This window comes from Ambystoma mexicanum, chromosome 4q (genome assembly GCF_040938575.1).
Source record: "Ambystoma mexicanum isolate Mex_15411 chromosome 4q, UKY_AmexF1_1, whole genome shotgun sequence".
Lineage (NCBI taxonomy): Eukaryota > Metazoa > Chordata > Amphibia > Caudata > Ambystomatidae > Ambystoma > Ambystoma mexicanum.
In genome coordinates, this window is record NC_090928.1 from 1189803291 (window position 1) to 1189826259 (window position 22969).

A 22969-nucleotide genomic window follows, 5' to 3' on the forward strand; every position below is an offset into this window, starting at 1 on the left:
CCTCTCCCACTCCCCCTCAACTACCCCACACACCCTCTCTCCCCTCCCCCTCCCCCCTCAACTACCCCACACACCCTCTTCCTCCTTCCCTTCCCCCCTCAACTTCCCCACACTTGGTGTGCACTTGCATGCACCATTAGTCTTCAAGAGTTCGGAATGGCAGGCTGCACCTACACCCCTTTTCGACTGCCAGCATCGGGTGGACCCCTGACTGACCTGCACAAATTCCGCCCAGACCTACGCAGGGGGCTGGTCTGTCTGGAGCTGGCATTTGAGGAGGTGCCTGGTTGTTCAACCACCTGTGTGGGGCGCAGGGCCTCCAGGGCTTCCACTGTGCGGGTGAGGACCTGCCTCACAGCCGCCAATTCGCTGCATATGTCTCTAGATGTGGACTCAATGGCAGCTTTGAGGGACACTGCACACTCCCTGAATTCCTCCCTTGCCTGGCCACTTTCAATGATATGCTGGGTCACCAGCCCAGTCAGCTCCTCCTGGTGCTGTTGGACTACCGTGTTCCCCTCTTGCCTGTCCCGGACACTGGCGGATGTCGAAGGGGCATGCGACATGGTTGGTGCTTCATGCATGCTCCCTGTGGGGCTGAAGCTCCCTGGGCATGACTCCACAGCAGACAGCTCATGGCTGCTGTTATTGTGTATGCTGGGTGGGGAGAGGAGGGATGACTGCAGGGGGCCTATGGCGGTAGGTGTTCCGGGTGTCGGAGTATGTTCTTCATCATCGGACACGGCTGCCATGGCAGCTGACTCTCCTACAGTACTGCTGGCAGTGGATACAGTGCCTTCAGCCACTGGCTCCTGTGTGGTGGTGGCTGGTGTGGGTGCTGTGGTTGTGGACCTATTGCACAATGGTGGGGTAGGTACTTGGGGTGTGTTGGGCTTCTGATGTGGTCCTGGTTTCACTCTTCCCCTTGATGTTGAGGGCCTGTTTGCCCCCTCCATGCCCCTGGACTTCTTGACTGGTGTCGCAGGCTTCTCCCTGGGGTCCTCATCATCGCTGTCAGATTGTGTGCCTGTGGGGGACCAAGAGAGGGAGAGCATTAGTGATGGGTCTAGTTGCATCAGGCATGCATTAGGGTAGCTGCATTTCTATGGAATGGCAGGTATTTGCTGTTGGAATACTGACATACGGGTTGCTTGACTTTTGGGTGGATCATGCAGGCATGCGTCTGGGATGACACATGTATGGGGTGCATCATGCATGTGGATAAGATGGTGCTGTGCACTGCCTGTAGGCAGGGTTGCGCACATGTGTCTGGTGGACCCTGCTTTGCATCATTTCACTGTGAGTTCGGGGGGACATCTTCATGGTTTGCAATACAGTGGTTTATTTGTGACTCCTACCTGCATCAGCCGATGACGGGGCTCCTTGCTCCATATCCCCCACTCCTTCGATTGACTCCATTCCGATGGTGGTCGCACAAATCTCCTCCCAGCGATGCATCTTTATGGGTGAGCTGCCTCCGCCACCTGTTGCCATTCCCCCGTTACGGTTTGCTGCGAGGATGTTCCTCACACGTTGGCGCAGGTCATCCCACCGCTTCGGGACATCTTTCACCGTGCATGGGGTGGTTACTACAGCACTCACTTTACAAATATTTTCCCGACTCTCTGGGTATAAACACTGCCATATATCCATCCACCCTCTTTTCTGAAAAGCTGTGATGCTAGAGTGGTTTTAATGTAAGTTCTGTATTGTGTTAAATTTGCACCACACAGGAACAAGTGCATCCTGGAACCTATCACACATAGATAACTAGTCTTGTTATAAGTCAGGGTTGTCTATGTTGAGCCTATAAACATTGACAATTAGTCAATGAACCAATACATAAATGCCTATATGGTACGAAATGGAGGAAATACATCTACAATTCAGCATCATAAGTGTTACTGTAAGCACCTGCTAGATTGAGCAGAGTATGTGGTATAACACCTACGAGGGTCCCACTTTCTTGCAAAATGTTCATGCATGCTTTTAATAGCATGTGTTTACTGAGCAATTGTATTGGCGTTCGTTATAGTGCATCAATTTAGGCGCATTGATATAGTTGTTTAGACCTTGTATGTTCCAACTCATGTATGAGATGCCTAGGTTATTGTCTGATTTACCTTTTATTGTCTCTGTTGAGTAATTATTTTGCCTACGTCACTGTTTCCAATAAGCCATGAGGTGAATTTATCAATGCATTGATGCCATGCACCATTTAATTTTTTTTCCCCATATACATAATTTCCATCCCCACATCAACCCCAATGCATTGGTACAAACCCCAAACATATTAAAGATTTCTCAACCAATAAGGGTGTGTGTTCGCTTGCACATTGATCTTAAGAACAAAGGTGTAACTATCTCTGATCATGTATCGTGTATGCATGTTACCAAAAAACAACAGATCTTTGAAATGCATGTGTCATTCAAAATGTAGTCATCAGGAGCTGAGTCTCATATTACAAGCGCTCAAGAAAGAGGTGCTGCTGCTTACATCATGGTTATCTTTGAGTCTTCATGGATTGGTAAGGAACGTTGTATGAAATAGGCAGCTTAATCAAGTACTGTAAAGAAATAGGGTGCCAGTGAGTTGGGACTGCACTTTTGCAGAAAATAGGGCAGCGTATTTTATATTTCGCTCATGCAGCATTTTTTTGACTCCCATGAAAGATTTACATTGTTTTTGCACAGCAATGGAAAAGTCCTGGTATAAGAACACATTGCTGGAGCTATGCTGTGGATCCCATTTCTCTGTCTTGCGTATTTCAAAAGTCACAGTCCCGATAGCTTGGAAAGTGGGCAACAATCGGTCGCAGAGGAATGCCTGGTTTCGTGCCTGTTGCCGTAGATCTGTGGGCTCTCTCGACTATGAAATGTGTGGACATCACAGAGTTACCTAGGATTTCTTTCAGAAGTTCCTCAACATATTGCTCCATGTCTCCCACCCAGTACCTCGTTCTCTGGCACTTCCACTTTGCGTATGTAATTTCCTCGAGAGCGTGACGCTAGATCCTTGCACTTCACATGCACTGCTTTTAGTTATTTACTTATGTCAGCAATCTGAGTGCATAAACTTGCAAGGCTATGCTCAGCCTGGCCTATCCTCGTTTCCGCAACTCTTATTCCGGTACTATCTTTCTCTAGTTTGGCTTTAGTGAATTTATGCTGCCAGTGAGGTTATCCAATTTGGAAGTAACAGATGCAAGGCCCTTTTACATACTTTGAAATATTTTGTGAATCAGCAGTGCCGCTTTGTTTGTACTGTGTAGTCTTCTCCTTGTTCACTGGGGCATGATTGGCTTCCCTAGACATGCTGTTGGCAAATGTATCCAAGTTGTCTGGCTTCTTCCCATTGACCTGGGTCAATGTAGTACACCAATCAGGCACTCCTCTGTATTTTTCAAGTAAGTTTAGGAAATCACAGACATGTTAAGCTGTCCATGTTGGTTATTTTCTGTTCTGTAACCTGGTATTACCAACAGACTCTGCATGTTCATTTAGTAGTTGCCACCAATTCACCTCAAGCTATGTTGAGTAGGCAAGTTGATGGCTCTGTCTGCATGTTCTACAAGGCAGTTAACTCTTGGCACCTATGGTCTTTCACCTGCTACAGCAAATCTCCAGAATCAGTTTGTGCATCACTGTAGACAGCGCAGCTTATGCAGAGCGTGGGTCACTGGTAATCCACCAACCACGCGGACTACACCAACAGCACATGTGGTCCAACGTCACTCAACTAGAGGATAGAAAGGAGCGGAAGGAGATGGCTCTCGCCCAGCGGTGCACCCCCACAAAGATCTGGCGCAGTCACTGCCGAGAGTGCCCTTGCACCACCACAGGCAGCACCTGCCCACAATACGCTGTCCTCAGGTGTAGCTCTGCACTGCTCGGCTCAGCCACCAGCCGGGCCATACAGGTCATGATGGCCAGGGCTCTTCCCATCCAGTAGCCCTCAGAGCCCTCCTGCATCTATGTACTATTCTCCACTGTGAGGGTGGTGTCTCCAACATAATGCGCTAAGTATCAGTATTATTCATTCAGTGCTGAGTGAGCTCATGTTTCAAGCAGCCATCTTGTTAACCCACTCAAGAGTGCCCCTAAAAGTCACATTTTCTGGTCCTTCTGTATTGCATAAGCAATTTTTAGCTGATGAAGCTTCTTTCTTCAGTTAAACATTAAAAATGACTGGTTCCTTACCTTCATTGTGTCAAAGCTGGCAACCCCTGGGCAACGATGACATGGTACAAATATGACGTCACACAGGCTCTACTGTATTTAGGTAAATATACATTAATATGACGGGACATTGAAACGATCTATTACAGAGTGATGTTCTAGGCATTTTTTTAAAGACATTTTTATTGTTATACAGCCAAAATGAAATTTTGACTTTTTCACAAGATACGGGTGTTGCAGAGTGTTGCCGAGTGTCTGGTGTCACTACAGTCCCTGCTTTTCACTCGTTTAAGCTGCAGATCAAAAGTTACCAAGCTGTTCAGACTTGCTGAGTCTGTTCTCAATCGTGCATCTTTACGGACTTCACCCTGCTGTAATCAGACTCGCTGAGTCTGTTCTCGCTGCCTGCTCCTCTGGACTCCGTCTCCGGTCACACTCGCTACCTTCAAAACCTCTGGGCATAGCGAAGCGTGGCGGAGTGCTGCAAAGTGTCTGGTGTCACTACAGACCCTGCTATTCGCTCATTTAACCTGCAGATCAAAAGTTACCACGCTGCTCAGACTCGCTGAGTCTGTTCTCAATCGTGCATCTTTACGGACTTCACCCTGCTGTAATCAGACTTGCTGAGTCTGTTCTCGCTGCATGCTCCTCTGGACTCCGTCTCCGCTCAAGCTCGCTACCTTCAAAACCTCTGGGCATTTCAAAACGTTGCAGAATGTCTGGTGTCCGGCGTCCATCGGCCAATGGACGAGGCAATGCTTCTAAGAAGTTATAAACATCGGCCAACGAGTGAGCAAAGAAGCCTGCCCCAACCACGACAACATTCAACTCGGACCTCGTTAGGTACCGAAAATGAGTAGAGCAACGATCAGGCAGTGAGTAACCTTCTGTATTCCAACTTTGTCTTTCATCCATCTCGGACCCCAGAGCATTTGGCAACCCTGGGCCACAAAAACATCACAGCCCCAACTCCCCTTCAAACCTCGAGGGACGCCCTCTGGGACACAGGAGTGGCATTTTCCAAGTCCAGGCCGCACCTTGCATTGAAATCTCCTACTACCCAGCGTGGATTTGCACCTAGCCCTGTACTGGTAGGGGCTTCATGTCCTTTGCATTCTGCACCGAGCACACCTGCTGACCAGGCCGAAGGCTCTATTGACTCGCTTGCCCCCATCCAAGAATTGGGCTCTCTTGAGGAATTAGCGCCTCAGGCGGTCAGATACTTACCGACAGCGATGAGGGGAGATTTGCCTACTTCGATCTCCGGAACGCTGCTTCTAATAGAGGGACAAAACCACAACTCGTCACCTGACATCAGTGAAAACATTCTGCCACCACCTTCACCTACTCTGGACCTAACGCCGGGGGAGCCCAGCCCACAAGCTGGCACAAGCAGCACCTGACTTGAATTCTCACGCCAGCCCGGTTTCACTGGGGCCCCTGGCAGAGGAACAAGAGGTTAGTCTACCCTTGCTTCTTTGCAATAACTTGGACATTACAACATGCCACCAAAGGATCTTCGCTCCTACCTTAGATGAACTTCGAGGCCAACTCTTCTCACAGGCCTCGAGAGCCCAGGCAAGGCCGTATGAGACCTATAATAAAACCCATAAGAAAATCATCTGTAAACACGTCCCAAAAACCCTGCATTCATCACAGAATGTATAGGCAGGGCCCAATCTTGAGCCTAACAGTTCCATCGATGTTCACAAAAAAACAGCATGTCCTAACATCTGGTCTCAATGCGGGTAACGTTTTGGACGCTGACATTCTGGAAGGCGTGGAGGCTTGGGGCTGGGCCGCTAAAGACACGCCGTGTCTAGATAAAGACATTTTTCTGGACCCCAATATCATCGTCCCTTTCAACTTCATGGCTCAACAGAGGATTATCAAGCCCAAACTAACTTTACCAATAACTGCGACGGACAAAACAAAAGACAGGACAATACGTGTTGTTGACACAGAGTCTACTAAACGCATGGAACCAGCGCTCGCGCTGGTCCCAGGTCAAACCTTTTTTGATCTTGATACCAACTTCACACTAGCGGGTTTCCCAACTGAACTGACGATGGAACCCTACCATCTATGCTCCCCCGCCTGTGAAAAACAGCCTGAAGTGCCTATAACTTGCCCAGCCAACTAATGGGGTTGACACAAAGGAAGTACCTCCATCAGCAGGGAAGGGACCAGGGTCGAAGTCAGATGAAGGCTCATCAAAACCGAGTATACCACGGCGGGACAAAGAGGTAAACCCTCTGGACACATCGAAATCTGTCGACCCTGACTCGCTTTCACCTTCGTCCGAGAAAATCCAGCTACGAGGTGTGCAAGCTGAACAGCTACCAAAGCCTCCTCCAGTTAACTCATCAATACACAAGGATATACTTGACCTCTTTTCTATCATGTCAACCTTGACCATAGCCTTAGCATCGTTCACCAAATGATACAAACAAGTGAACGACAAGCTAAAGGATCACACCAAGATTTTGGCAATGACTCACTCCAAATTGATCTTCCTCGAAGGTTTCATCACAGGAAGGGAGAATAGGCGTCCAGGTCCAAGTCTGACATCCCAAGCAACACAAGCAACAGGCTCTACCTGTCCTAAAGCCGTGCCGACAACCAATGTATCCTTCCCAGTTGGACTGATATTGGACTACCAAGTATCGTCATGCCCCCCAACACACTTCCAACTTGATACAACGCTCCCACATCTTGTGGCGAATGGGCCATGTTCCTGCTCCAACCCAGTACTCCAAATCTTTGCAGCGATGGCTGAAGGGGAAGGGGCTAGAGGAAGCTAGGCTTTTATTTTTAGCCAACATAAACTGGGGCCTCCAGGAAAAAGTAACAGGAAAAACACTGCAGTAGACCAGCAACCAGGATTTAAACACCCTCAGAATCAGGGGGGAGGGCCACCAAAACCGGCAACAAGAGGGGCATTGCTAAACCAGAAAATCAAGCAAGCAGTGACCTTTTCAGATAAACCTGTCGATATGCAGGCACCCAGTACAACCGTATTGACATTTACGCTGATTCCTACATTGCAGACCCTTCTTGAACTTTCAACTTACTCAATCGATGAAACATCAACCTTTCAAGAAGAGGGACAGGGGCCTGCCTTACATCCGGCTAGTACAGAAGTAAGAGAAGCTCACTCAGCAATAATCATAGAGTTGCCTGCTTCCCGATATTTGAATCTACGAATAAAAAAGACAACGCCTAAGAATTGATGATCTAGCGGCCGTAAAGGAACCTGACTCTTGTGCGCCACCATCCACACAATTGAAACAACGGGAACCATATGATGCATGCCCAAGTAGGACAGAGCATGAAAGAGGCCAAGACACCAACGGGACTTATTGTGATTATGCCCGGGCAAGGTCAAGGCGAGTAAACACCCTGTCACGCTCCCAGAAATTAGAGAGAGTCCTGGACCATAGCAACAGGCTTGTACTCAATCGGCTAGTGGTCCTGGAACTTGTTCATTCAATCCCCAACTTACGCCAGCTACGTTTGACTGACTTTCAACGTATTGAATTTCACGACGAGAAACGCCTGGACTCAGTGTTTCTTCATATCTCTTCACCAGTCGTCAAAAACATGTTGCTACACTCTGCAGATGAGAGTCTACTGATGGTAGGGTTTGACCTGACAAGTGCAAACTTGGCAGATGAAGCCAGGCCAAGTCCTCCCCAATTCTGGCCGACTCACAAAACCATGCATACCATTGACACAATCCAACATCAGGAGAGACAACGGCCAGCTGGTTTGGGGATATCTTTACCATACTTCAACTCCTTGAACCTGGACAGGGTGCCTTCTGGCCCCGAACTGAAACTAAATATCACCTTGAAGCCAAACTTTCCCACCAGGCAAGTGTGTAGTGTGAACTTGAAGGGCTCTTCAACGAGGCCCAATCTTGCAGCATCTGATTGGTCTTGGCTGGCAAGTGTATTGGTGCCTCACAACTCATTTTAGCAACCCAGCCGTAAATGTGTCGACCAACGGCGAGACCATCGTACGACGCAAACATTAGTCTTGCCAGAATTTCTGAAATTGGCCTCTTTGAGCACCAAGGGGTTCTCCCATCTGTTAAGACCAAGTGAAATAAACATGGGAGAGTACGACCTAATTTGTCTCCAGGAGATGAAGAAACCAGCACTAGACGGCCTTGAGCTGTCAATCAGTCCCGCGACTATAGGGGTCATCGGTCGCCTATCGGTGGGCCTTCTCACAGAAGTAAAATCAGGATGCCGCCTGAACCTCTTGAAGTCTGCTTCAACTAACCATCTTGTACAAGAGGTTGTGATTGAATGGGCGTCTGACCCTCTTTCTGCTGGCTGTAACAACCTGAGCAAAATCACAATTATTAACATTTATTGGAACCTGGTTCTGATTTCAGACGACGTATTCATAAGTCAGGTTATAAAACATCTAGATGACGCATTGATCACCCAGCAGTCGAACTACTTTATTATTTGTGGCGACCTTTACTTACCAGACTTAGTGAAAACAAATAAAGAACCAGGCTGGAACTACGATGACCTACGGCACGTCAGACGCAATTTATGGAACTCCCTGATGGACTCCAGAGCAATGTCACGCCCTCACAACAAACATGGAAAAACCTGGGTCACTCATCGACTCTTGACATCTACGTATCTGTCAACTTCCTCCCCTGGTTATTAACTTCCAGGTGATTAAGACAAAGCATAGTGATCACCATCTCCTTCTTTTGGCATGGAAAGCAGCGAGTAGAAACATCCAGGTCTACAAACCTTCATCAATAGAACCCTGCAACGCCGGAATACACGCCTAAGACTGGCAGCTGTAACGATACGGTCTATAACAACAACCTTTGGGACCGCTGTCACATCAGTCGAATATTCACCTTTGCTGGAGGAGTTTCGCTCCAAATGGTTTTATCCAGTTTTGGTGACCAAGAGAAGACTATTGCGAAAGCTGAACTGTGTCGCTAAGAAATGAAGTCTGCTGAAAGACCTTGCTGAAGCTATGTTGGCGCAGTCAAGCTACAAAAACTGGTTGCGCAAATCAAAGTATCAGAGATACAAGAACGACGCAGACGCAATGCTGAAAGCTTTAGCTGATAAGGACCTGCGCAAATTCTGGTCCCTGATAAAAAAAAATTTAAAAAATGATTCCTCTACTTCTAGTGATCTGTCAAATCCAATGAGCGAGGAAACGTGGATTAATCACTTTGAATAACTGTTTTCGACCAGGGAGGTTGGAGTAAATGGGACATTCTTGCAGGCAGCCTTCATATACATCAACATATATTTCAACATCCCATCAGGTGCCTAGCTCGTGAAGGAGAGCGATGGAGGTCCCGATTTACAAAAATGGTGTTTGGCATGGCACGAAGAATTATCGCTCCTCGACGCTATTGGTAAATTGTACAGCTCCATCATTCTGGACCATTTTCATACCTGGTGCCGGTTAATTAACTGTTTTGACCCGTTCCAAACAAGCTTTGTGAAGGGCCTGGGCACAGCAGTCAACATACTTCTGCTCCAAACTCTGAAGGGAAACTCACACGATCAGAAGAGCAAGATCTACATGGTCTTTGTGGACTTAGCCCAAGCCTTCGACCAAGTGGACAGGGCCCTGTTATGGACCAAGATGGAGAAAAAGAACTGCCCTGAGTCAATCTTGCACCCAATGAAGGCTATGCACTCAACAACCGCCTTAAGAGTGAGATTAAAGCAAGCTGGGACACTGTCCAGAGAAGTTAAAAACTTAAGAGGAGTGAAACAGGGATGCCCTATGGCCCCGGCACTCTTTAACTTCTTCTTAGAGGACATGCCTGACGCCTTTCCAACAAAGAGATCATTCCCCCCAAGGTCAGAGGACTCCAGCTGCCACAACTGTTATATTCTGATGACGTGGTACTCATTGACCAGACCCCCATTGGTCTACAGAGGCAAATCAACTCACTCCAAGACTATATTAACAACAATGGTCTTGAAATAAACAAGAGCAAAACGAAAACCATGAGCTTCGGAACGTCAACGACGATTAAGAACTGTCCCTCGTGGTAAATAGACAGCGTGAAAATAGAACACGTAGACTCGTACAAGTATTTGGGCGTCTAGCTAAGTAACTCTTGGCTAGAGGCCCCCATGTCATCTTATTTAATGGAAAAAATGAAGACGATGACCAGCCAGGCTTGCGTGCTAAACCGAAAGTTTTCCATTCTTCCAGTCTTACGATTCTACAAAGCAAATGTTTCAGCAGCTGTAACATATGGCGCTGATGCTATGCTCCATATTCCGGAGCCACTGTGGACCCAACTTGAGGGGGTTTTTTGGAAGAAGGTCTTGGGTGTTCCACAATCCACCCCGATGGCGATTCTACGTAGAGAGTTGGGCATCACTTCCTTGAAGTGCAAAGTCAAATGGAACAGACTGGCGCTATATAGGAAATGCTGTTCCACCCCGAGACCTGTAACTTTGGTGATGATTCATCACAAAATGATACAGGGAAACAATACATCGCTGCAGGACTGGCACCCCCAAATGACAAGCTGCCTTGCAGAAATTGAAGGCTTGCTTGCACAACTGGTGACAAACCCAACGCGAGTTAAAACAAAATTGAAATCCAATGACTGGATACAAATTTTGGAAACTGCCAACTCTGTAGCTCATTTACCAGCCGAGGTTTGTAAATTGAACACTGTCTGGCCCATTTGACACGATTCCCAGCAAAAAGGGTCAGAGATCAATTCATGAGGGCCCTATTGAATCTTCATTTAACAAACGAGATCCAGACATTAAGAGGCGGGTCAAAAGAAAATAATTTTCGGTATTGCAAAATTCCTAATGAAACTGAATCGTTAATCCAGCACGTTACGGCGTGTTCCTCTTTGAAAGACCAACGCACCAAACATTTTAGACCACTCTTCACAGACTTTGCAAGTTTGGACTCTTCATTATGGTGGAACTTGTTAATGCAAGACCAAAGCACAAAAAAAATAATCGCAGATGTCCAATTTCTTGCAGACGTTTGTGTGTAGACAGGCCCTGTTTTAGGAACCTGACTTCCTTATTTCTTGGATTTTCTTTTAGGACTATTTCTTTTTTTCTCTTTCTCTGTTTATCCTTTTTTGCTAAAGAAAATTGTTGATCAATTTTAAAACAATAAATACAAAAAATATATATACATGTCACAATAAATGAAGAGAGAAAAAAAGGAGAGAAAAAAGAAATTTTTCAGAATCATAAATACAAAAGTTAAAAATATGAAAAACAAAATCAAGTTCAAAACTTTAAAACAAAAATTATTTTTTTAATACTTCAACAATCTTCATAAAAAATGGGTAAAGCATATTAATCATTTCCGAGTTCATTCTTAGGAACATCTCACAACTTAATCGACCAAATTTAAAATATTGAGAATCTTTACAACTTCTACCGTGAGGAAAACTTCATTTCCTGAAACGATTCTTTCCCAAAATGTATCAGAGTCCAACCATTCGACTCTATGAACAAATCTTTGCAGACTGCACCACCTCAATTTCCTTGTCCCCGTTGTAAAGGAGAATTCTCATTCTATGGCTAATTTCCCTCTCCTAGTGAGTCCCCCAGCAGCTTTGCTGGATTTCTGGAGTTTATTTTTTTAGCCTGTTTCCCACTCTTACCAGTGTTTTGCCATGTGTATTTCTACTGTTTGTGTGATCTTTGGCTCTGAAGTACACCACTCCATGAGCCCCCTTTTTTGTGTGTGTTATCCAGCACCTTCAGTGCAGTAACACAGGGTTGTCTTTGAGACTTCACTCTGACTCAATTTTCTGGGGCTGACTAATGTCCCCCGGAAATAGGTAAAGTTGCCATTAACTTTACATAGTCACTTTAAAACTACAGACCCAGGGCACCCCATTTTACATGGAGTACTGGAAAGGGTTAATTCTGATCCCTTTTTGCCCGTGCCGCTCTGAGCTCTGTTTTGCTCTTTTAACATTTAGACTTGGCTGGTGGCAGTGGTATCTACCCTAACTTTTCTACCCCGATTATATTATATAAACGTGTTATTGTTCCAGCCTCGAACATAAACCTGCTCGACCAAATGTTCTTTCTTTTGGCTCCGGTCGGGTTTATTCGCCATTTCTTTTTGTTAAAGTCCTTCTTTCGTTTTACTTTGCGCGGCAAACCAGGTTTGCCTTCTTTGTTCATCGTCTTTTGGCGGGCTTCTGCACAGAAGCCCTCCTCTTGGCGCTTGGGTGTCTAGGTGGGCTGCATGTGAGGGAGGGGTATAGTCACCACCTGCACAAGGTATCCTAGGAAACCCAAGTCGCACTTTGCCATGATTGGTGGCGGGGGTTGTCTGGGCTGGACAACCCCACTGCTGCGTGATTGACAGCCAGGCTGTGTGAATGGGGGATTTTCGCATAAAAGGCAGGACTCTTGGGCTGGAAGTCAGAGTCGCCACAGGAACTGCAAGGAACCGAAGAGAAGCGGACAAGAAGACGGCTGCTGCAACTACCCCATCCTGGTGAAGCCCTGCTGCAGTCCCGAGCTATCTATCCTTCAATGACTAGAGAGGATCCTGTCCAAAGTCTTCTTCCCTTGAGCCTGGTGGGGTCAACCAGCTCATCTTCCACAGCCAGAGGATCCTCTTCGTGGTCGAAATCGCTGAACACTGCTGTAGTGATCCGGATAGCCATCTGAAGAACCTCTCCTGTTTTAAAAGAGCGCACCTTTTATTCACCGTCGCTGCTGCTGGCCTCATCCCTGGGTAGTGCAACTCACTCCAGGCGTCCTTCTTCTTGTCCCCACGACTCATCAGCGGTTCTCGCTAGATTGGTATTTAGAGTTTAGGCGCCCCTTCCAAATCTGACCAACCGATTTCCCTCCATGCTGGATAGAAAAGTCTGCATTACACGTACGCTTTTCACATTTCGTGTAATCCCAAAAGATGCAACCCACATGGCATGATCACTCAAATTTTCCACGATGATTCTAAAATGGGTGCAGCTTTCAAACAGATTCTGAGTGACAAAAACATAATCAATGGTAGAATATGAGGAGCCCCTTCTCCACATCAGGGCTGCCGGTATGTCCTCACCCAGATTACCATTCTGGACCATCATTTCCCAATCAGTCATAAATGTAGTCCAGATTTTACCATCCACTATATTTCGCTTTCCTTGAGCAGTATATAGGGGGGCATCCCCAAGACAATGAGAACTAAAATCTCCCATTATTATTATATCACCCCTTGGATATTGTGTTGTAGATATAAAAAGGATGTCCCACAATTTCTGCAGGAAGTCATTTAATGGGGAATGGGCCGGTTTCCAACAAATGTTTACCAATAACCATCCCCTATCTCCCTCAGTGGCCCTCATTACAGCTCCAATTATCCTAATTCCCAGGGCTTCTTTAAAGAGTAGGACTGAGCCCCCAAAAACCTAATTTCTACACATAATAGATAAACCTCCCACAGTGCGGCCCATCTCCACCACACTCGCCAATTGATGATATCATGAAAAACCATCAATGTCAAATACCTTCGTCAACCATGTTTCTTGGAAAAAAATCACATCAAACGACTCAAATATATAACGTTTCATTGTCTCATTACAGAATGAGTCAGAGCTCCTTGAGTTCCATGAGAGTGCTGTTCCACTAGACCCAATGTATGCAAACTTTGGGAGATAATCTCTGGCACTATCTCCAGGGCCGTTGATGGTAAATTTGAGTCTTTCATCTGTTGATCGGGGTGGAAACAAAGGTCTGTATTTTTCTTTGAAGTTACAGTTGGATTAGCCCCTTCTGGCTGGGATTCCGAGATTTTAAAGCCACTCTGTTGCCACTCCAAACTTTCACCCAGCATTGAGGAGCATCCTAGCTTTGATTTTAGGACAGGTTCTGCAATGTCGGTATTAGGGAGGAATGGGAATCCAACAACATCAAAATCTGCCATTATAAAGTATTTTAAACTTGGGATTTGCTTAATCTCTGCGAGAATTGCTGATCAATTCAGTGGAGCTTTCCCTTTATTATTAAAAGTAGAACGGGACAATTGGATGCCAAGGGAAATCAAAACACTACATTTGGAACCTGAATGGAACAAAGAACCCAGTGGTGGCTTCCATTACCTACTGGGAGTATGTCTATATACCAGTACCATCGAAACACTGAGACAGGACAGTCTTGTAAGGAAAGCACAGACTGTGGCAGGCTAAGCGAAGATCCTACTAAAAAAATACAGTGGTTATTCGATGCTTCCACTGATCAGATTTTACCGCTCTAAAGTGTTGGCCATCCCAACCTATGGAGCGGAGGGTTACCTTAATTTCAACCCAGGGAATTGGGCAAAAATAGAAAGTGCCTTTTGGAAAAGGGCATTGTACATCCCTGCAATCACCCCGATACAGGCGGTGTGGATGGAACTTGGTCTCACCTCACTAAGGGCAATAGCCGAATAGAAAACATTGTCTTTTTTTCAGGAAATGTATCCAAGAGGAGGTGAAAGGGGGCTTCACATGCCTAAAAAAAGAACAAAATGAGCCTGTGTTGCAAAAATGGGGGATGGAATGCAAGATGCTCTTAGCTAGCATTGAGGAATCGCCGCAATCCCTTGTTGACAATCCAAATAAAACCAAGAAGAAACTGTTTTCCCAGGATTGGATTCAAACACAGACCGAAAGGCAAAAATACAAAACCTATGAGAGACCATTAGATGAGTGCAGGAAACTAAACACCCTACCAAAATACCTGCTAGTCTTCCCAAACTGGTTCTTTAGAGATCAGTTCTTTTGATTCCGTTTGAACTTGTTTCAGAATAATGTGACTAAAAACTGGGGCAAAATTGATGGCAATTCACTAATCTGTCGACTGTGCAAGGCTGAAGATCCACAGGAATATACTAAACATCTTGTAATGGACTGAAAGGCCCTGGACCAACCAAGAAGAAAATTAATGCTGGAGGTGATTACCATATGTGGTCAGAGAACTATAGATGTTTGGTGGAAAATTTAGCTAGAAGGAGAGAAGACATCTATAAACTTGACTTTGGTTACGTTTTTAAAAGTGATGAAAAAGAAGTAAAGGAAGAACTAGGAAAACGGCCTTTCCTTACAGCCTTGGTCTGTACATGGTGTACGAAGTCACACGATTCGCTTCTCTTCTGACACATTCATTCTTTTTCTTTTATTTTTCTTGACTTGATATATGTTCTCTTCTGTTTTTATCATGGAGACCATGGCGGTCAAAGGTTGTTAAAAATGTATAACCAATATGAACCACCTTAAATAAAAAAAATAAAAAAAGAACGGGACAGAAATAAGGACAGGGCCCTCGATGCAATCTCAGACTTCTTTGTTTTCTGATCCCCCAGTTGGTCCAGCTGCCACTTCAGAGGAATACGTTTCTCTTCAAATTTCCTCTCTCTCCAGACTGTTCCTGGGGATCGAGAATTTCCCTTTGCGCTTTTAAGATTCAAAAGATATAAATCTTTGCCCGTTGGTTGGTATACAGCAACTTCTTTTATACTGATCCGATCAGTTTGGTCCCCCGTTACGACAGACAATGTTTTGCTGCTAGATGCCCCTTTTGTTTTAAAGTTTAAGAAGATTGGGGAGATCTTTACTAGAGACTTCTCTTTTAAGAAGATAGGAGCAATACTTAACAGGGGTTTAATAGGGTCCATTCGGATCGCCACTGTAAGCTTTCTTACTTCTTGTTCCTGCTTGGATAAATTGGAAAGCGGGGAAGTAGATTGCGCTGCATTTAAAGAGTTGTTGCCATCAGTCTTCCCTTCAGCTCCCAATTCCTTATTTCTATTTTTATTTTTCTGAGGCAGTTCTACTTGTTTAGCTTTGAGGTTACGGATGAATCGAATAGTGATTCCTGATTTGTTCTTTTTCTTTGTTATTAGAGGAACACCTTTTTCAGGCTCATCAAATGTTGCTACCGAGTCCGTGGGCACACCAGTTCTTTGCGATTGTCTTCTCTGCTTTCTTTTAGACTTCCCATTACTTTTCTTTGACCTTTTTTGGGGATTTGAACTCGGTACAATTATAATGGAAGGTTCGTCTACCACCACCTGATCAGCCTGTGGTCTGAGAGCCTCTTTACTCTCTACCAATTGAGCTAAGCGTATAAATTCACCCATCGTTGAGGTTGAAAGTGGAGTGTCGTCCATTTCCTGATTACCCGGGGCTGCTTGGATGCACTTATATCAACTCTGACATTGACCTTGTGGTACAGTAATATTGGCTTGCAATAGAGTCTGATTTAAATTAGCCTTATCTTCCCTAGCACCTTCCCATGTCGAGGTTAAGGCATCAAGTTTTTGCGATTGGGTTGCAAATTGCTGACGTAATTCCGCCAAGGTTTTTTTGATGGGAGTCATTTATGGCCGATTTTAAGGCTACCAGGGAGATATCATTAATTGGACATCCTTTGTAATTTCCAGCAAATAACCCAAATGTTGTTGGACTTCAGATTTAATATATTCAAAAACCTTTACAAGTGAGCCCAAAACAAAGTTAAGGGCTGCCATAGTTGCTGAATTTTGCTGACCTTCCTGGGGAACTTTTTCCCTCTTCTCTTCCTCTAAACCATCCTGCTCTCTCTTGGCTGATTTTTCCTGGTAGATTTTTGCAACCCTAGACACCTCCAACAGTGCTGTGATTGCATTTAGCTCAAATGATGAATCTAAATTTGGGAGGATATCCGAGTTTACAAGGTCTTCCTCTGGCAGGTCTATTATTGGGTCACCCTAGTCAGGATCCAGTGGCGGGAGCTTAACTGGTGCATGTTTCTCCTTACCCAACATTTCACTCACACTTGATCTTGTCTGTACCTGCTCCCGAGGAAAATAATTCAGAATTGTGTTTTTGATGGATGTGGCCATGAAAGTATAATCTCTATTTAAGGGTAGGTTTTGCTTTGGAGAAGAGCCCTTTTTTGTAGATGCCTCCATATCTGTCTAAGTACAAATAAATGATTGCGGTAAACTCAAACCCGTTTGTTCTTGTTCATCACTAGGAAAGATGCTTTGTTTCCCAAAGAAGCCTCCTCTCCCTTTTCCCAAAGGTGGAGATCTAAAAATAGATATATTAACTCATAGCAGATTGTTAACTCTGAGATCAGAAACCTCCATTTCAGGCGCCCGGATATCAATTCCTGCTGAGGCAGTCCATAAATTATAGCTCTTCATTATGGTAGTCATACCCTTAATGCTTTTTTTTATTTTGTGTTCTGTGTTTTGATAGTTATTGGTTAACAGTGAATAAGGTGCTCCTTCAGACACAAACCTCTTTCAGAGCCGAGTGGTGGTTTACTCAAGGTCAAGCGGGTCAAAGGCAAGGCGCCCGCAGTCCCCGCTTGACACTATTATTTAAGTTGGATATTTAGCTATTTACTGCGGTGAAGGCAGATACAATCCCAGGGATCCAAATCCAGGATCCAGATCATATTAATGAAAAATGCTGCCGCAAAACACAAGACACAGCAAAACACAGCAGAGCACATCACTATCTCCTACCCACGTGGCTTTTATACGCTCTAAAACCGCATAGCCATGAATATCTATCTTTCAGTGAAATCTGCCGCAGAAATGGTGCATAAACACCACGAGTAGCCTTCCCGCCGCGTATTATTCGCATATTATTTGAGTATTCTTCAAGCCTGATTATACAGTCAAGTCTGAACTTACAGTGGGATCAAAGGGGACGGACCCCAGCAGTCTCCCACTTTCACTCGATTCGGCGGCTCAGTCAATTTACTGGCACAATTTAATGGCACGCTTAAGTGCTCACAAGCAGTTGTTTTGTCGCTTACCCAAACCGCATCAAAACGAAGCAGAGCTTCTGTGCGGCGGGCCACTTCCGGCAGAAGATGAACATCTGTCACGTTTTAGGGCCTCGATCGTTCACAAATACAGCATTTTTTCCCAGGTACACCGTCCACTGTGCACCGTTCAGCCATTCAGCGGTCTGCTCAATGGTCCGCTCAGTATGTTCGGTCCTCTCAGCTCGATTAGCGGAAAGAACCTCATGCGTTAGAGCACACGTAGAGTACACGTATAAGTACACCAGACCATCAAGCTGCACTGAAGCTCAAAGAACACAGAGTATCAGCCGCTTCCGACAACCTCTAGGTATTCAACCCAATTCCTAGTACATGTGTGAGGCAAAGTTTTGTTTTGCTTTGCTTTAAATCACAGCGGACATTTGTTAGTGTATCCCTTTTCTTGCTTGCCCTTGATATTCTGGTAATGGGACATGTGCAGTATAGATTGCACATATCAGCACTTTATAGGACTCTTGAGGGGACTAAGTGAAAGCCACCTGGCCACCATTTTTGAAATAAACCAGTTGGGACTGGACATTGCAATGCGGTGTTATTCTGAAGCACAACTACATCAGTGGCCGATGGACCAACGCCTCTTGCCAGAAGAGGAGTTGGCCGGAAGTCATAAGGTGGAGCCAGAAAACCCGGAAGAAGTTGGACTCGTAACCGGACATGAACAGAAGAGATAGGAGAAGGACTTAGGTTACTTATGAAATTATGTATTGTCTTACATGGAGGCAGGAGGTGTCAACCGGATGTGTCATAATACATGTAGGGCCATACCATGGGGATTGTTTAGGGTAGTTGCAGTGGAGGGCGGGTTGAGCGGGGCCAGGTGGTGGGTTCGAAAGAGGCCATTACAGATACTGGCTTGCAAGCAAATAAACGGGACCTGGCTTGTCCATTCTTCTATAAACTAATCTGGTTGTATCGTTCTTAACTTCCATAACTGGGGTGAACAGGGAAGAATATGAGTTTTCCTTTCCTTTGCTGCGAAACTAAACTGCTTATTTTGTCTACTGAGTCATCCTCCGGTTGATCTTGATCCTCACTGGAGGCCTGCTGCAGAAACAATTGTTCTTTGAAGGAAGATGTATTCTCAAAGGTTCTGTTGGTGTCCCTTCACTATCACCTTGTTCTTTCACAAATATGATACTTATGTTTGGGACTTGCGTGTTCTAAAAATGAATTTCCACTCAGTGAGGGTGTTTTTCAATCAAATGACAAGTGCCATCCAAACAAACATAATTGGCACTTCTTTTGAATTTTTATTTTAATCGGAGGGGGTTTGGGTCCAGAAGACCTGGCTCCTGCAATCTTTCAGAGACGAAAGCCTCTGAAGTAAATAGTTTCTCAGTAAAACAGGTGTGCTCTGGGGAGTCTTGACTATCAACAGACAGGTGAGTCTATGGCACACCATTTTAATTTCTGGTTCAGGAACCCCATCTACTGGGATTTTCTTTCCATTTTCTTTCCAGCAAAATTACATGGTTCCACAAGGAAAGGTTTGAGGGTAATGAGGTAATTTTCCCTTCTTCCTTGGTTAAAAACTCATAATAGTTGATACTAGCCGCCTAAAGGATATATGGTTGGACTTCAAAGCACAATTGTTCGCCTCCAACTCGATACCTATCCAATCTGAATTGTGTAAATAAGCAAGTTTAACAAAGTTACTCACTGTAAAGACTACCTTACTGCTGGTCCATAGTCCCCTTTCCACCATACCTTTGGGACATTCCGTCCTACAGGATGGGACCAGAGCACTTTTGAAGCATCAAAAAATATTGTTGTCCTTCTTTTATTTTAGGCGGAGCCGCTAAGCATGGCTTTAACCTTGCCTTGCTGAGCTCTGCCCAGCACATCGCCCTTCAGTCCTTTTCTATTGCCAAAGTCAAAGGACAAATTAGCAAATAGAGAACACCTTTTAGAGGGGAGATTGGTGGGCGTATGGAGGAGAGGGGACTATGGACTAGGAGTAAGGTAGACACTATGGTGAGTAACTTTGTTAAACTCCTACGTCGCGTCCCCTTTCCTCTATACTTTTGGGAGATTCCCAGGCATTGACCTATGAAACGGGTGGATGGAAATCATTTACAGGTGTTTAAGCATTGCCTGACTGAACTGGCCATCAGCTGGGAACTGAGATCAATGCACTAGTGCTTACAGAAAGCCGAAGGTGAAGACCATATAGCTGCTTTAGCAATGGTTTCCCATGGCATACATTTTTGAAAAGTGACAGCCGCTGCTTTCCCTCGCACTAGATGTGCGTGGATGCCTTTAGGAGCTTGTTAACCTTGTACTGTATAAACTTCCGAGATACACGAAGCAACCCAACGCGAGATGGAAGCCTTGGAGGAAGGGGTTCCCTTTTGGATTCTCAAAGGTAACAAAGAGTTCAGAAGAGCCTATGAGGTTGCTTGTTCTCTGCAAGTAAAACCTCTGTGCCCTCCTAACATCCAAGCTATGGCAGACTCTTTCTGCATCTAAAGTCGGGTTTGGAAAGAAGACCGGCAAAGGAATTGTTTGGTTGATATGGAACTCTGAAACAATTTAAGGAAGGAAGGAAGGAAGGAAGTGTGCGGAGCACCACCATGTCCTTATGAAAAACCAAGGAAGGTTACTTAGTAGGTAGGGCTTTTAGTTCACTTATTCTTCTGGTCGATGTAACCGCTATCAAGAGGGCCACTTTCCAAGTGAGGAACTTGAGTTGTACAGTGGCTAGAGGCTCGAAGGGTTTGTGGCAGAGAGCGGTGAGGACCACACTAAGATCCCATTTAGGATGAGGTGGCTTGAAAGGAGGAAAATGATAAAGAAGCTCAGCAAAATGTCTCTTTATGACCGGATTTGTCAGAGTGAAAGAGCAATAATCAGTGCTAAGTTATGCCCCATGCTGCTAAGCTGAAGAATTGTGGGGAGGGATGCCACACATTTTGATTGTTCTGGTGCAGAAGACTGGGGATCTTCAGCAACCTGATCGGACTCCGTATGGACAGGTGTTGAAGTTCTGAGAACCAGATCTTGGCTAGCCAACAAGGAGATATGAGCAGCAGAGTGCAAATGTTGGTACTCCTGAGTTTCAAAAGCGATTGATCAATTAATGGCAGAGGAGGGAAGGCATATGCTAGCACATTGTCCCACAGAATCTCAAGCGCATCCCTCAAGTAAGATGCATCGAGTCCATCTCTGGAGGCATAGCACAGAAGCTTTTTGTTGGCTGACGCCGCAAACAGGTTCACTGCCGGAGTGCCCCACTGCGAGAAAAGGTGGAGAAGAACTCTCTCATTGACCTCCCACTCGTGGTTCATTACAGACTGGCGGCTGAGGGAATTCGCTGCAATATTGTTTCGCCGCGGGATGTGCACTGCCTGTAGCCAGGTATTGTTCTGCACGACCCATTCCCAAATCTGTATGGCTAGATTGACCAATGGTGAGATCTGGTGCCTCCATGTTTGTTTACAGAGATCATAGCCACTGCATTGTTGGTGCTTATTCACACTGCTTTGCTCATAATGGAAGGGTGAAAAGCTTCCAATGCCAGAAACACTGCCTACTGTTGGGCAGAATCATATGCAGTGCCCTTAGGGACCATTGCACACAATTAATACTACAAGTGGTAATACAGGTTCACCTTTGGTACAAGCCTGTACTACACAGAAAGAGTGGTAGCAATGGCTAAGCAGCCAGACTTATCTCAAGAGCAAATGAGCAGTAGTAGAGATTACGTAAAGGACTACAATCACTGTGACTCAAGAAAACACTGACTCAAGGTTTCTGGTTCAAAAAATATACATACATTTATTTTTAAACTATCTGTTCACAAAACACTTCACTTCTATTAAAATAAAACCACACTTCAAATATACTACACACAACCAATTCCCCTTATGCAGAATAATTCAAGGTAAGTACTTTAGGATTTGACAGACCGGTGTTTTGAAACAAAAACGTTACCGTGGGTTCATACACGTTCACTTTTTGATAGTAATGACAGTTCAGTCTTGTGAAAGATAAGCATACCTGCGGGAAGAAATGTAACCGAAGTCAAACACAGCACATGAATTAACACAAGAGAATTGCGGATAAAACTCATAGCGGGTCATTCTGAGGTTGGAGGTAAGGAACAGTCCTTACCGTCATGGAGCAAATAGAGTGTCCGTGTAATCACAAGCCCGCTAATAGAGGGCTATTACGACTTCGCGCGCACAAGCTTTGCGCCATGACGGTAAGGGCATCACCACCATGCCGTAAAAGGCCCGAAAAAGGGTCTTAGCGGCATCATGCACCGCGCAGATTGCACTACCGGCATGAAACAATGCGGCATTAGCGGTGGCCGCTATTAGAGGTGACCGCTATTAACAGTCACCATAAATAAGCAGAACCGGAAGTAACGTCATCGCACAGGAACGGGAAGGAGCACGGCGGCCATTTTTAAAAACACAATCCATTGCCATCCTCAGCAGCCAAGGCCTGTATGATACTGCTGTTGGTGAAATATCATACTCTACCATACCACAAGGCCCAAGGCTGTTAAGAAGGGCGCCTCCCGGCAGTGCAAGGGGTTCTTCAATGAAGATGAGCTGGCCATGCTAGCTGAGACACTGCAAGAACATGCTGACATCGTGTTCGCACAGCGATTGAAGAGGGAGGCCATCATATGCAAAAAGGAGATCTGGGCACTTGTGGCACAGAAAGTAAGCATGGTGGGTAACAGCCCCCGCAATATCAAGGACTGCAGGAAGCGGTGAGACGACTTGCGGCTACGAGTCCGCAACATACTCTCTGCCAACAGGAGCCAGGCAATGGCAACTGGCGGTGGAGCAAGCTCCCCCATTAAGTTGGCCCAATGGGAGGACATCTGTGCTAGCCTGATCGGCATGGAGGGCATAGAAGGAATCGAAGACATGGAGTGTGGCTCCCCAACATCGGCGGATGGAGATGAGTGTCCTAAGAAAACACTCTAATACAGA

At 45.4% G+C, this 22969-nt stretch overlaps 1 protein-coding gene across 1 annotated transcript in view; it reads right to left on the minus strand.

The window, feature by feature from the left end:
• DNAH8 (dynein axonemal heavy chain 8) overlaps positions 1-22969 on the minus strand; it is an 8835797-nt gene that overhangs the window by 7836314 nt on the left and 976514 nt on the right. The window lies entirely within an intron of this gene.